At 48.5% G+C, this 15,684-nt stretch overlaps 1 protein-coding gene across 1 annotated transcript in view; it reads left to right on the top strand.

Annotated features, from left to right (window-relative positions):
• The window catches only part of SCD5 (stearoyl-CoA desaturase 5), a 155,029-nt gene that overhangs the window by 638 nt on the left and 138,707 nt on the right, over positions 1-15,684 (top strand). The gene's annotated exons all lie outside the window — the stretch shown is intronic.

Genomic DNA, 15,684 nt, shown 5'->3' on the forward strand with positions numbered 1-15,684 from the left:
CCCTGTCCGCACTCCGCTCGCTTCCCCCAAGCGCCCGGCCCCTTTGCCCTGCAGTGGTCGGCCCTTGGGACGGGCTGCTATCTCAGTCCAGGTCTTTGCAACTTCTCCCTTCTCCGCTGTCTGGCTAAGTGGGCGCATTTGCCGACTCTTGGTTGGAGAGCGGGAGGGACCCGGAGTCCGGTCGGTCCACCCCTGGGTGCAGAGGCGCGCCGAGGGACGTGCTGGGCGCCGGCTGGCCGAGGCTTCCGGGGAGGGAAGACGGGCGGGATTGTTGTGTCGTCCGTGCTGGTCCCTGGGGTCCTCCTATCTGCCGCCTTTCAGGTTCTCAGTGTCCTCCGCGGGCCGCGGACCTTGGGGCCGAGTTAAGGACAAGAAAGGGAGTGGAGGAAGGTGGAGAGACCCGGCATAGGAACGGTCTTGATTCTCGCGCGTGAGATGGATGAAACCAGTTTCCCTCCTGTCCCCGCAAGGCTCCTGCCTCTGCCCCCTCCGTGATCTGCTATGTCCAGTTGCACTTACACGGTCCCAGAAGTTTCTTGGCGAGCAAACCGAGACCTTGGCGAGATCGCTCTGTCGCCAGCACAGAGCTCTAACTGTGGCTGGGGAGAGCCTCCTCCAGGCCCTGACTTATTCTGGCAGGTGCGGGGCTGTCGCCGCATCTGTGACTCTCCCACCGCCCTTCTTCCTAGCCAACCCCCCCCCCCCACCCCGTCCTTGTTGGCAGGGGAGGGAGCCCAAGAGTGGACCAGGGCACCCACCCACTCCTTGATCTCCTGGGCCCCTGAAACTCAGTGCCTGCCTTACACGACCCAAGTTGCTGGCCTCTGAACCACCTCGCAGAACCCCCCTGGCCCCAGTAATAGGTTTTGACTTCAATCACCTCAGAGGCAATAGCCAGGACAGAAGGTGCAGGCATTGATATCCCAGGCTGAGAACTTGATGAAGTTATCCAAGAAGCCCTTTCAGCTCCCATTTCGGGCATCTCCAAGGATCAGGGGCAGGCGAAGCACAACCTGCTTTTATTTCCAGAGGGGAAAAGGAAGGAAGATAATAAGACTTCTTTCTGCAAAGCTTATTTGGTACAGTGCCAGCTTCAGATGCCGAGGTTGATAAAGGGCCACTCTGGTTGCAAGCCTTCCCTTGAAACCCTATAGCCCCTGTTGGAAGCGAACGCATCTAGAATGGTGTAACTCTTAGGGGGTGTGACTGAGAGAGGGATGGTGAGAGGGGGGTCTTTGGGAATCCATGGAGCCTTTTCTCCCCCCTTTAGGTAAGCTCCACACCCAATGCACGCCCTCAAACTCACTACCAGGGGTCAAGAGCCACTTACTCCACCAACTGAGCCAGCCAGATGCTCCATGAAGCCTTTTGCAGTTCCGCAAAAGCCCTTGGCAACCCCCTGCTCATGCCTTCCCCAGTCAGTGCACCTCCTCAGTTCTTTCTTTCTTTTCTTTCTTTCTTTCTTTCTTTCTTTCTTTCTTTCTTTCTTTCTTTCTTTCAAGAGAGAGTGAGCAAGCAGGGGAAGGGCAGAAGAGAGAGGGAGAGAGGGAATCACAAGCAGGTGCCATGCTCAGCTGGACCAGGGGTTAGATCTCAACCCCGTGAGATCATGACCTGAGCTGAAATAAGAATTGGATGCTTAACCAACTGAGCCACCCAGGCACCCTGCACCTCCTCAATTCTGTGTCCTTTCCACCATCGTCTTTGTGATCATGTATTGGTTTAATTCTGTATCCTCCTTCATCCCTTATCTCCAAGTGACTAGATTGTAAGATGCTCAGCCATTGCTTCGTGAACATACCCCCCCACACTGCCATTTAAAGCCCTTACAGCCCCAGAGCCTCTGTGGAGCTCCTCTCTCCCTTTCCAGGGGTTCAGATTGTGCCATTGGACTTCAGAGTCCACCTGCCTCCAGGGGATTAAAGCTTAGTCTTAATAGCTGCAGTGTCAGAGAGAGCTCAGAGAGAAGTGAGCACTTAAAACATTTCCTTACATACCTGGAGCTCCGGAGGACTCACAGGCTCCACCCCCTACAGCCCCCAAGGCCTGCTGACCCTGGCACCCCACCAGGAGCCACAAGGACATGGCCTCCTCTCCAGGCTTGCCAAGTCACTTCGGCCTTTTCTAGACTCTTCTCTGTAGTGAAGACAAAATCTTTGTTTCTGAATGACCTTGGCCGGAAGATGCCTCCCTCAGCCCCAAACTCCTTCAGCTTCCCCAGAAAAGCCAACACACAGCAGGAATCTGGTTTCCCTCTGTGGGTGATGTTGCCAACCCCACTCTTGTAACTTCCTGCATTGTCTTCTGCCTTAGCTACCTTTCATCAGCTCGGTTCTCTGAATCTTGATTCTCTCCCTACCTGTGCTTCATTGCATCACTAGAAAGAGAGAGAGAGAGAGAGACAGAGAGAGAGAGAGAGACAGAGAGAGAGAGAGAGACAGAGAGAGAGAGAGAGAGAGAGAGAGAGAGAGAAAGAGAGAAAGAAAGAAAGAAAGAAAGAAAGAAAGAAAGAAAGAAAGAAAGAAAGAAAGAAAAGTGAGAGAGGGAGGGAGAAACAGAGAAAGAGAGAAGGAGGGAGTGAGGGAGAGAGAAGGATGGGGGAGAGAGAAAGAAAAGAAAAAAAGAGCATGTAGTGGTGGCTGTTGTGGTTTCACAGTCCAAAATTTTGACTTAGAAACATTCTAAACAAATGAATCTTATCTGATGGACATTTTGTGAGAGAAGAAGGAGAGACAGAGATGAGCTAAGATTTGTTGTGCTGATCACTATGATAGATAGGGTTATTTTCAGTGAAAGCCCTGGGGTCTTGAGCCACAAATTTCCCCCACTGGATACCCTGTTTCACCCACTTCTGCTACTGGCTCTATCCAGCTTTAGGACTGAGTTCATGCGCTAACGGGCTGCTCATCTGCTTCAGGGACCTAAGTTGTCAAGGAAATTGGCTTAGCCCATCCATTGCTTGCCACCCTTCATCCCAGGTGAGGTTGCCCTGGGAACAAGAGGCATTGATGCAATGCACCCAGCAGGGACTGTGTGTTAGGTGTGCAGTGTGATTTGTGGAGTGGGAGAATGTCCTCCATGAAAGGTCCATCCAGTTATCCTGCCCAGCCTCCTCTGTTGCCTAACCCCCTACCCTTTTATGACTCTCCTTGGGACCAGAGCGAGTTGTTTCCCTTCTTCTCCTTGCAGTTTCCTAAGTGGGCAGCCTACCAGAACAGAATGCTCTTGGTGCCACAGGTCCTGAGGGATGAGTTAACAAGTTGATTCAAGGACAGAACACAAACTCCAACTGAGTTGGAGAAAAATCTTCACCTGCAGGCCTGAGCTCACAAAAGTGCCTGCTTTGAGAGTTTTTGGCCAAAGGCGCAGTTAGTCCATGCCCTGAGTCCCAACATGAGTGGGACAGAAGAGTGAGTGGCAGGAGTCATGGTATTAAGAGTCCTGGGCTCCTTTCCGGAAGGCTTTGGCTTCGCCTGTCTCCGGGCATTCTGCTGTTGGTTTCCAGAAATGTCAGGGAGTTTTCTGGTTTCTCTCTAAGTGTCACTGAGTCCCCTAAGTGTGTTTCATGGTGACATCATAGCTTTTGTGTCCTCTTGGGACAACTTCAGTGGAAGTATGAGGCATGCAAACAGTAATTAGCCCTGTAACCCTGCTCCCTTCCTCCATCCAGTCCTGGGGCAAACCATTGAGGCTATTGAGGCTATTCCTGATTCCCTGGTGCCCTTGCTGGAGCTTCTGGACTCTCTGAAGTGGGGTTTAGCCTATGGGGAGGAAGCTAGCCTATGGGGGGGAAGCTGGGAGGGGGCAGGGATTAAGAAAGCACTGGGGGGGGGGGGCCCGAAGGGAGCATTGGGAGAGGCTGGGGTTTGGAGAGTGCTGGTCCACCAATCAAATTCTGTGCAATTCCGGGAGTTGCCCAAAGATGAGCTGTCTTCTGTCAGGCATTGAGTAAACTCACTCCACGACTTGGGACCCTCTTGATGTCTTTGTTGGGTTGTGCTTCTTTTTCTATCAAGTCCCTACAGTTGTCACAGAGCCCCAAGAAGGTGTGACTTCAGACTTCTGGCTTGCCTCCGTATTTTCTAGGGGGAGTGTGTCTCAGGAGAGAGAGACCTATCTGAGCAAGAATCCTTGCTTTCCTACTTACCAGCTACATGACCTTGGACAAATTAACATCTCTAAACTCCAGTTTTCGCACCTGTAAAATGGGTATATTAATACCTCTTGCTCTAAATTTGAGAGGCGTGTAAATCATAGCTTGGTACCTTGCTGTTGGTTGGTGTTCAATAATTATTAGCTGCCATTATTATTGGTCCTGATATTGGCTCTTTTTCTTTAATAGAAGGGAAAAAGGTCCTCCTACGGCACAATGAATTCTGCAGTGCTGGCACAGAACTTGGCTTTGTTGCCTCTCTTGTATGGAAAAGAGTGCTTTGGCTTTGGAAACAAAGGTTCTTTCTCAAAATTCCCAAAGAGAAATGAACACATCCCTTCTAGTCTTTCCTCCCTCCCCCATTCCCTTCTCTTTGATTCTGTCTTCCTCCTATTTTCCTCCAAAAGGTCACTATTCTGTAGATAAGAATCTTTTTGTTTAGCTGACAACTCACCTGGTCTTTGGCGTTCTCTTTAGGGTTTTTTGAGCACAGCCCAATCATTTCTAAATCTCTAACAAGTCTCAGTTTTGACTTGTGTTTTTTTTTTCCTCCCATCCCGGTCTTCTTGAGTCATGTTAAAAAAAAAAAAAACAAAAAAAAACACAAACTTTAATGATCCATTAAACTACTAAAAAAACGAAAAATGAAAAAGAGTCTTCCTTTTTTTTAAATCTGTAATTCCCAGCCCATTGTTGCAACTGTTGCATTTTTAATAAATGGGCAAGCTCTAAGAGCCTTACCCAAGGCTGGCGTGCAGCAAAACAGGAGAGAAGAGAGTCTGCTTTTGCTGGCTTAACAGTCCCGCCAAGTATAAATATAGGTTTGAGGTTAACATTATTAACTCAGTTTTTTCTAAAGCTGGTCAAGGTCCCTGCAGACTGTACTGTGATCTGGAAATGAGAAAGAGTGCTACAGAGTAGAAACCAGGGCTGGAATGAATGTGCTGCCCCTAGTTCAGCCTCATACATGTCTCCTTCCAGTTTGTGAGCCTCGGCTTCCTTGTCTGTGAAAGGGGGGCGGTGATACTGAGCTGAAAGTTGTTTTCAGAACTGGGGCACATAGGAAAGTGCCTGCCAGAGAGTAGACACTCAGTGCTGTTATTACCTCCCACGATGGGGGCCAGTGTCATGAAATCTGCACTGGCTTCATCGTCTGGCTGGGACTTGGAGCACTTGGGGCTCAAATGTAAAAAGCACATCCTTTATTTATTTATTTTGAATTTGTTTTAATATTTATTTTTGAGAGAGAGAGAGAGAGAGAGAGAGCACAAGGAGGGGAGGAGCAGAGAGAGAGGGAGACATAGATTCCAAAGCAGGCTCCAGGCTCCGAGCTGTCAGCACAGAGTCCGACGCGGGGCTCAAACCCATGAACCGCGAGATCATGACCTAAGCTGAAGTGGGACGCTTAACCCACTGAGCCACCCAAGCGCTCCAAGGCACAGCCTTTAAATCCAAATGTTCGGGGCGCCTGGGTGGCGCAGTCGGTTAAGCGTCCGACTTCAGCCAGGTCACGATCTCGCGGTCCGTGAGTTCGAGCCCCGCGTTGGGCTCTGGGCTGATGGCTCGGAGCCTGGAGCCTGTTTCCGATTCTGTGTCTCCCTCTCTCTCTGCCCCTTCCCCGTTCATGCTCTGTCTCTCTCTGTCCCAAAAATAAATAAATGTTGAAAAAAAAATTAATAAAAAAAAAAAATCCAAATGTTCCATCATGACCTTGCTGTAACATTTTTGTTCTTGCCTTGTCTAGTTTTGTGTATGATATAAAATTATAATAATTGCCTGGAAAAGCCATTGATCGATGTACAAAAGGATGACATAGCCATGGTTAGGATTTTGCAAAACACAGTGATGTCTTTGGGTGACATTATTCTCAATGAGTGTGTATTTTGACATTCTTTAGTTTCTGGCATGCAGTCTACCTGTCCCTGCTGTCTCATGTATGGTTTCTTAGCCCTGAGGTTAAGAGTATGGGCTTTGGAGTGAGGGTCTGGGATCAAAACCCAGCCCCCAGGGGCACCTGGATGGCTCAGTTGGTTGAGTGTCTGACTTTTAGTTTGTGCTCAGCTCATGATCTCATAGTTTGTGGGTTCAAGCCCTGCATTGTGCTCTCCGCTGACAGTGCAGAGCCTGCTTGGGATTCTCTCTTTCCCTCTCTCTCTCTGTTCCTACCAGCCCTAAACATAAATAAATAAACTTAAAGAAAAAAGCCTCCCAAGTTCCGCCTTGGGCAGATGACTACCTTCCCGAACCTTAGTGTCCCCAGGTGTGCAGTGAGGTTAATTACTAGGACAACAGTATTGCAGCTGGAGGGAAATGAAACAATGCAGTAAAGAACTTGGCCTGACCTGTGATGAGCACAGGGTGATGTGTGGAAGTGTTGAATCAGGGGTGCCTGTCATGATCTCACAGTTTGTGGGTTTGAGCCCCATGTCGGGCTAGCTGATAGCTTGGAGCCTGGAGCCTGCTTTGGATCCTCTGTCCCCTTCTCTCTCTGCCTCTCTCTCTCTCTCTCTCTCTCTCTCTCTCTCAAAAATAGATAAACATTAAAAATTTTTAAAAAAGAAAGTGTTGAATCACTATATTGTATACCTGAAACTAATATAACGTTGTGTATTAACTACTGGAGTTAAAAAAACAAAAAGAAAAAGAAAAAAAGAACTTGGCCTGCAAGCAGCACAGAGGAAATGTTATCCCTGTGCCTGGGTCCACATTCCCTTACTGCTTCCCTTATCTGCTTCCCTCTGTTTAGTTCATCCTTTGGAGGCTGGGCCTTGTTCCAGCACCCTCATTGTCAGAAAGCCTTGGTCATGGGGTCAAGGCTGTTGCCTCTGATTTTATTTCGTCAGACAATGGGGTGGTGGCCCCACAACAAGTACCGGCTGTGTCCCCCCCAGAAATGCCCATCCTTCGTTCATTATGTGTGCCAGTGGCCACGAGAGAGGTCCTCACAGTTGTACATGCAGTCACATACTCATCCATCCACAAATTCATTCATTTTTTTCCATTCCAGTGATTGTCAAAACAGGCTGCACGTCAGAATCACTTGGGGATACTTTGCAATTTTTGGAAGCCTCAGCCCTCACCCAGAATTGGAATCTCTAGGAGTGATGCCCTGGCTTCTTCCTCCTCTCCCCTCCCCTCCCCTCCCCTTCCCTCCTCTCTCCCCTCCCCTCCCCTCCCCTTCCCTTCCCTTCCCTTCTCTTCTCTTCTTTTCCATTTGGATATTTCTGATGCACAGCCGGGCTGAGAACCATTATTTAATTCCCTTGTTGGATAATGTTTATGACTCACCCATTACCTACCAGGCGTTGGCTCTATCCCTGACTTCATGGCACTTAGAGGCCAACTGGAGAGACGGACAGGTGCACCGTATGCCAAGGCAGCATTAGTTACAGAGTGCTGGCCTGGGGAAGCTGGGGAGGCTCCCCGCAGGAAGAGATGGCTGCACTGAGCCTGGCAGGAGGCCCGAGGCTGGGGCTGGCTGGTGGAGGGGTTTGGGTGAGATGGCATTGGGGGGGGGGGGGTGAGGAGAGACAGAGAAGGCCGGTTCAAGGACCTGAATGTCCAGTGAGGCTGGAGGTGGTCAGGGGCCAGATGCAGGGCAAGGAAGATTCCTGGGGACTAGCAGGATGGGGCATGTGGAGAGGCTGCCCTCAACCTCTCCCTGACTTTTGCCTTCTCTCAGCCCATCACACGCACCAACATTTCCTGCTGTGATCGAATGGTCTGGAGTGAAATTTTTAGGCCAGACACTTGCCGGTGGGATAAGTGAGTCTGAAGTTTTCCAGGAAAGACCCTGGGGCAGCCACCTAGAGCAGGTGGGCAGTGGAGCACGGCTGGCCCTCAGGCTGTCCAGAGCTGAGGGGAGGCAAGGAATAACATCTCGGCTGGGCATCTGATTTCAGACTCAAAGGTACTGTTCCGAGACTCGTTTACAAAAACGCCTGAGTACAAGAGTACAGGCAAACCAGACCCAGCGTGCCGTCCTCCACTCCCCTCCCTGTTCTCTACTCTTCCTTGTTTCTGGAAGGTGCATATGTATGGGGATGGGGGACGGTGTCCTTGCCTCACTTTCTCCCTTGAAGGTGAGTTTAAACGGCTGGTTCTCACTAGCCCTCATTTCAGGTTAGTCCTCTTTCCGACATTCTGCTCCCCATTTCACAGCTTACTAGGATAGGTTAGAGGGCTCTGTGGGCCAGCAGCAGGCTCACCAGGGGCTTGTTAGAAATAAAGTCTTTGGGGCCCCTGATGGCTCAGTCGGTTAAGCATCTGACTTTGGCTCAGGTCATGATCTCATGGTTTGTGAATCTGAGCCCTGTGTCGGGTGAGCCCTGCTTCTCTCCACCACCCCCTGCCCTTCGTGGGATTCTCTGTCTCTCTGTCCCTCACTCACTTATATCCTCACTCTCAAAAAAAGAAAGAAAGACAGCTGTTCAGACCCCATTCTGGACCTACTGAGTCAGGACCTGCCTCTTTTTCTTTTTAATTTTTTTTTAATGTTTATTTATTTTTGAGAGAGAGAGAGAGAACACAAGTGGGGAGGGGCAGAGAGAGAAGGAGACACAGAATCGGAAGCAGGCTCCAGGCTCTCGGCTGTCAGCACAGAGCCTGACACAGGGCTCAAACCCATGAACCGTGAGATCATGACCTGAGCTAAAGTCGGACTGACTGAGCCACTCAGGTGCCCCAAGACCTGCCTCTTAATAAGATGTCCAGGTGATTCATCTCCACGCTACAGTTAGAGAAGTGCGCCCTTAAGTGCAGCCACAGGCTGAATGTCCAGAGGAGCCGGATGGACGTGAGTGGGATTTGCCAGCTCTTCCTTCTTCCTCTTAATGGCCTCCTCCCCTCACCCTCTCCTCCTCCCCTTCTGCCTCCTTGTAGCTTATTTTAGAACATGTCAGGATCCTGCTTCTCTTGCCAACAAAAGGCTGTTGCTAAAATCTTTCAGCCGGCAGAAGCAATGTTTAATTCATGGGCTAGAAAATTAATTTTATTTTCATGAATAGAACTGGGGAAAAATAACAGGAAGGCTCTGTGCACAGCCCTTGGGGATTCAGCTTGTCTATTTAACAGATGAACTGGTAAAGGTGAAGAGCCCTCAGGGGAGGGCTGTCTTCCACAAAATTATGAAGTAAATCGGATCAGTTAGGATGCTTTTGGCCACAGCACAAAACTCAAGTTTAAGTGGCTTAAATGATAAGGAAAATTTCTAATTTCAACTGATAATAAATCCTGAGGTAGGGTACTTCTGAGGTAGGGCACTCCTGTCATCAAATGGCAGGTTTTATTTCTGCCATGGTGGCCATGTCAAATTTAGTTTTCCTCGTGGTTACAAGATGGCTGCCAGAGTGCCAGGCAGCACATGGAGTTACAATGTCCTACAGAAAAAGAAAGAGGATGTCCCTTCCTGATGTTTCAACAGAGGGATCTTTCCTGGGCACCTCACACCTGATGTCTCCTCCAGTCTCACTTGCAGGATTGTGTCCCAAGTCCCTTGTTAAGCCAGTCATTGGCAGAGGATTACTCAAGGTTGGCCACCAAGCCACATGTGGTAGGGGTGGAAGGAGTGGGGATTAAGAGGCAAGCAAGATCCAGGCCCTGCTTGAAGGAAGAAGATGGCTTGGCTGCTCGGACAGCCAACACCTTTACTCCAGGGACTTCCTTCACCTTTTGTCTTGACTTTCCCTCTTTGGTGTCACCTCCATTCCCTGGAAAGGCTCTGGTTTCATATGGTAGCCTTTTCTCTCTCCTCTGTTTCCCACCCCCTGAACTTTTCTCAAATCCTGCTGTCATTACAGTGATTTGTAAAAGTCTGCCTTTTCCGTGAGGCTTTGACCTCTTCCATGACACTCCTGCCTCCCCAGGACCAGGCACACAGCCTCTGCTCACATATCAGTGTTGGGTGAATGGATGAAGGAATAAATGAAGGAGTTTAAGCACTGTGTGGCCTTTCCTTCTAACAGAAGATAAAGTTTTATCCTTTAACTTTAAAAATGTCTTTTTCCCCAGGGGCGCCTGAGTGGCTCAGGCGGTTAAGTGTCCGACTCTTGATTTCGGTTCAGGTCTTGATCTCACGGTTCGTGGGTTTGAGCCCTGCATTTGGCTCTGCGCTGACAGTGCAGAGCCTGCTTGGGATTTTCTCTCTCCCCCTCTCTCTGCCCCTCCCTACTTCTGCTCTCTTTCTCTCAAAATAAATAAATAAAAATACGTGTTTTTTCCTCTTGGCGCCTGGGTGGCTCAATCAGTTGAGCATCGGACTCTTGATTTCGGCTCAGGTCATGATCTCACAGTTTGTGAGTTTGAACCCTGCCTCAGGCTCTGCGATGACAGCGTGAAGCCTGCTTGGGATTCTCTCCCCACCCCCTCCCTCACTGCCCCTCCCCCGCTTGTGTGCTCACACGCGCGTGTGCACATGTGTTCTCTAAATAAACAAACTTTTTAAAAAAATGCTTTTTCCCTTGTTAGAGAACTTTCCATGTGATTTGGGGGTAAGGATTGTGAAGCAAGAAGCCTCTCTCAATGCCCCAGAGGTCAGCCTGTCCCCCTGTACGTGTGTCCGTGCAGTGAGTCACCCAGACCTCACTAGGAACTCGCAGAGCTCTCTGTTGCTGTGCTGGATTTTTATGGGGGGTGAGGTGGGGCTGGGGAGATTTTCTCTGGGCATGGAATTGTTAAATCCCCCGTGAGAGAACTGAATTAAAAAGAAGATGGAAAATGCATGATTTAGAATGTTTTTTTGTTTGTTGTTTGTTTTAATTTTAGAGAGAGAGAGAGAGAGATCATGAGCAGGGGAGAGAGAGGGGGAGAGAGAGAGAAAAATCTTAGGTGGGGCCTGATGCAGGGCTTGATCCCAGGACTCTGGGATCTTGACCTGAGCTGAAATTAAGAGTCGGACCCTCAACCAACTGAGCCACCCAGGTGCCCATAGAATGTTTTTTAACCAAGGTTTTCCATGGTGACATACTTTTCCCTGAAAAGTAGTTTTCTTGGTTGGTTATTTTCTTCATCTTTCAGGTGACACAGAACCTCAGTGATGAAGTCATGTCCAGATTTCTGTTCTCTTGCTTCAGATTTTACTTAAAAGGGCCTTTAAAAGTCCACTTAACCTCACCCAGCAGGTACTTTGTATTTGCACAAACAACCTAGAAAGAACTATCTTACACTTAAGGAGAAATTGCTCACTGTGGGATCAAGGAAACAAAGCCATAGCTTTTGGCTAGAGATTTTGGAAAACCATGTTTTAAAGTGCTCCTGGGGAGAACGTCTAGAGCAGGGATGCAGTGTAGCCATTGTATAAAACCCGCCGAACACTGCATGTGAAGTGCCTACTTAAGGTAAGTGCTCAATCGATGGTCTGCGGGTGGTTTTTGGATGTCTTAGAAGCTGTGTTAGAGGCTGGCTGGTCATTACTCTCCATACACGTAGGTGACGCTGATGTGGTAATCAAGGTCTTGTGGGATTGGGGACGTTTTCTGAGATTGCCCTTAAAGCGGGGGGAAAAATCCAATACCAATGGATTTGGAGATGAAATGGGACAAGAAAAGAGTTTAGAACTCAGGTTTAAATTTATTTTCTTCCTGTCATCCAACACTTGCAATTTGATTGTGTTGATTTTAGCTTGGTTCCCTGAAGAGACAATGGCTTGTAAGTGCGACCTGTGACTGGCACAAACCCTTACTGGGAGGGGCATAACCCCTGTACAGGGGCTGAACACCCTGCCGCAGGCACCCATCCGGGAAAAATAATAAATACTACATGAGGTCTGCCATTATGTTCACCTGCTAGGAAAAGACAGCAGTCTTATATTAAGTAAAATATTTGCTACAAGAAAAAAAAAAAAAAGCGACCTGTGACCCAGATGGGAAGGTCACCTCCTTAGCATTCTCCACCTCATCATCAAAAAGCATTTATCAAGCAAGCGGCTAATTACTTATGGTCTTGAACCAGGCACTGTGTAAACCAAAACAAACCAAAACAAACAAAAACTAAGTTTCTACCCTCATACCTTTTATAATTCAAAGGAACAGCTGTGATTTTTCCCAGTACAGTAACCAACTTAATGTTCTCTCAGCCTGAGTATATAATGGAAAATACTGTTACTTCTTTAAAAGGCCCATGCATGAAATTACAAATAAATTTCTAAAATTTAACTGTTTCATGGAGTAGCTTGTCATTCACTCCTCTAATAAATATGTTCATGAGAAGCCTTCGCAGATGGTTACACCATAGCTCATCCCTATTCTCAGCCTATGACTCACTTGAGTGTCCCCGAAAGCGTTTGTTTTGCCCTGAAGGCTCTATAAGCAAAAGGAGATGTTTATTAGCAAGTGTGAACAATACCCACATGTCTCCCCTCTCTATCTCCCACCCCAAAATCCATTGTGTGGGGCTCAGTAGTTCTTGAGAGGTGGGTGAGTCATTTAACATTTTTGAGCTATACTCCAATTACTCCAGTGTCTTGACTCCATCTGACTCTCTGGGAAGAGTTAAGTCACTACCCTCTGAGTATAGACTGGCTATGAACCCAAATTTAGAATACCCCCATGAAGATTGAATACACAACAGTTATTAGAGCTAAAATTCCTTCAGTTGGTATTCAGTTGGTATTCAATAAGTGTATACTATACTGAGTACTGGTGCCTTTTGTGGTACTCCTGGAACTCCCAACAATCCAGGAGCTTAATGGTCAATGCCTGGCCCAGCTGCAGGGCTGAAAATCTCTGCCCATTCTGATTGGTTGGGCTGGTTGGTGCCATGTGGCCTGCCCAATATTTTCAATATTACCTCTGCATGTGCATCCTCTTGTTATATATCACATGATCCATATAATCTCTTGCTTCTTTCTCACAATTCTATTCTTTTTTTTTTTAATTTTTTTTTAACATTTTATTTATTTTTGAGACAGAGAGCATGAACGGGGGAGGGGCAGAGAGAGAGGGAGACACAGAATCAGAAGCAGGCTCCAGGCTCTGAGCCATCAGCCCAGAGCCCGACGCGGGGCTCGAACTCACGGACCGCGAGATCGTGACCTGAGCTGAAGTTGGACGCTTAACCGACTGAGCCACCCAGGCGCCCCTCTCACAATTCTATTCTAACTGAATGAGAACTTTAGAAAAATCAGTCTGTCGCTATGGTTTAAATTTATATCCCCCAAACCATGTAAGTAAGGACAGGCGTTCAAGCCCAATGTAAATTCTGGAGTTTTAAGTAACACACCTTTCCTAATAAAAAACTCTTTTCGGGGGCTCCTGGGTGGCTCAGTCCGTTAAGCATCAGACTTCGGCCCAGGTCATGATCTCACAGTTTGTGAGTTCAGGCCTCATGTCAGGCTCTGTGCTGAGAGCCTGGAGCCTGCTTCAGATTCTGTGTCTCCCTCTCTTTCTGCCCCTCCCCCACTCATATTCTCTCCCTCTCTCTCTCAAAAAATAAACAAAAATTAGAAAAAACCCTCCTTTGGTAATGAGGGCAATGTGTGTCTGAAAGGCTATTTTTCTTTTATTTTATAACTGCTTCTTTGTAAGATTTCTCCCCTAAAAAATATTAATTGTACCATCAGAAAAAAATAACATTGCCAAACTCAGATTGTGGAGTCATTTCCTTTCAGTGCTGGGGGTTGGCAGGACAAGACATGCAGGGCGGCACCACAAATCCAGGGGGCACCTCCCAGCTCATGCCTCACTGCCCACAATGTTGTAAATGGTGCTAGGCTCTCAGGCTAGCCTGCTGGTGCCCCTCAAGCCATACCCGGGACAAGGTACAGGGAATTGACTCCTTCTCGCTGACACCCCCTACTGGCCTGGGATTTTTTTTTTTTCCACGTAACTTTTTGCTTTGATATGTGATGCCAGACACACTGAAGAGTTCTAAGAACAGTGCAGGGAACTCCTGTATACTCCACCCAGACTCAGCAATTTATGTCTTGCCTCTTCTTTCTTTATCATTTTCCATATGTGTTTGTGTCCACATATATGTGTGTGTTATTTCTCGGAGCCATTTGAGAAGACTTTGGAGGCATCATGCCCTTTTATCTCTAACTGCCTCAGCACGTATTTCGTACGCATAACAAATATAACCACAGTACAGCTACCAAAACGAGGAATTTAACCTTAGCATTATCTCACCCACGGTGGATAGACAAATGTCATTAGGTCCTAGTAATGTCCTTTGTAACTTTCTTTTTTCCTTCGGATTAGATTGAAGCAAATTTCAGACACTTGTATGTATAAATATCAGAGTATTGAGTATTAGTTGGGGTAATTCTGACTACATCATCCACATGGAAAACCGAGGGAGCTACTCTTCCCCTACCTACTGCCCCAGCTCTCTGGGGGAAGACAGCTTTGAGAGGCTGTTTTCAAAAGCAGAAAGGGGTAGAAAGTGAGACACGGGCATAGGAGATGGGCCTTTCAGTACTCTCTGTGTGGTCTGCAGACTGTCTGCATTGGAGTCCTGTGAGTTGCTCACTGAATGTGCAGATTTGGGGGCTTTACCAGACCTGCAGAACCAGGACCTCTGGGAGCTGGACCCAGGGGTCTGCATTTAACAGGCACCACAGGTAGCCCTTACACCCTGTGGATTGGAGGTGCTGTCCCAGGGGCAGGTGGCCTGGGGGTGACGCACTTTAACATCGCATCCCCCTGACTCAGAGTTGTCGTGTGGCCTCCCTATTGTATTGCTTGAAATTCCACTAGCCCAAGATTCCTTAGGGTTGATAAGAGGCAGCATTTTAGGAATGTGAATAGCTTGCAGACAGCTTCCCCTAGGAATCCACACGTTCCTGTGAATTGCTTTCAGAACACGTCTAACATGGGTCAGACCGCCTAGGAGAGCTGGGTTTCTCCACTGGGAGCCTAGAGAGGAAGGAAGGCGGATATAGAGGATATCGTACCTGGAAGGCTTGGTGGGGGTGGAGCAGGCTTGTGTTGTGGGCCGGGGTGAGGACAGGTGCTTGGATCCTGCCTTAGGTGCCTGGGGGAAGAGCTGTTTGGAAGAGGTGAAGAAAACCCCTGGAGAAAGACCCAAACAGCCTTAGGCAGACACCTTCACCTGCCCGGGAGTGCCCCAAGCCTCCTTTTGTGGGGACTCCTGTGAGGACTCAATTAGGTGCAGCAGCGGCCTGCCCAGCATCAGTGCCCCTGCAGCCCCACCCCTACCCCAGGCACCGACCGCCATCACTCCCAGAACCAACAAGCACGTTGGGGCTGTGAGTCCACTGTACAGATATGTCTGGGTCGAGCACGCTTGTTCATTCCTCATACAGAGGCCACAGGAGCCCCTCAATAAGACCCCTTTCATCTCTGAGGGTCGGCAGCTTTACCATCATCATTTCTGGAAGAGCACACACTTCTCAGGTCCGTCATGCCCCTGCTTCTTGGCGGTTGGAGACACGGTGCGGCTGTCCTGGGGCAAGACACGTTTTAGTGGACATCCTGGACCCAGGCTCCTCTGCTGCCTGAGATACAAGGCCCTTGGTAAAGGTTTCAGACCCACCAACAAATGAGAATGAGGGGGAAAGACACTGGGCTCTCGAT

This window comes from Puma concolor, chromosome B1, assembly GCF_028749965.1.
Source record: "Puma concolor isolate L17-30 chromosome B1, mPumCon1.1.hap2, whole genome shotgun sequence".
Lineage (NCBI taxonomy): Eukaryota > Metazoa > Chordata > Mammalia > Carnivora > Felidae > Puma > Puma concolor.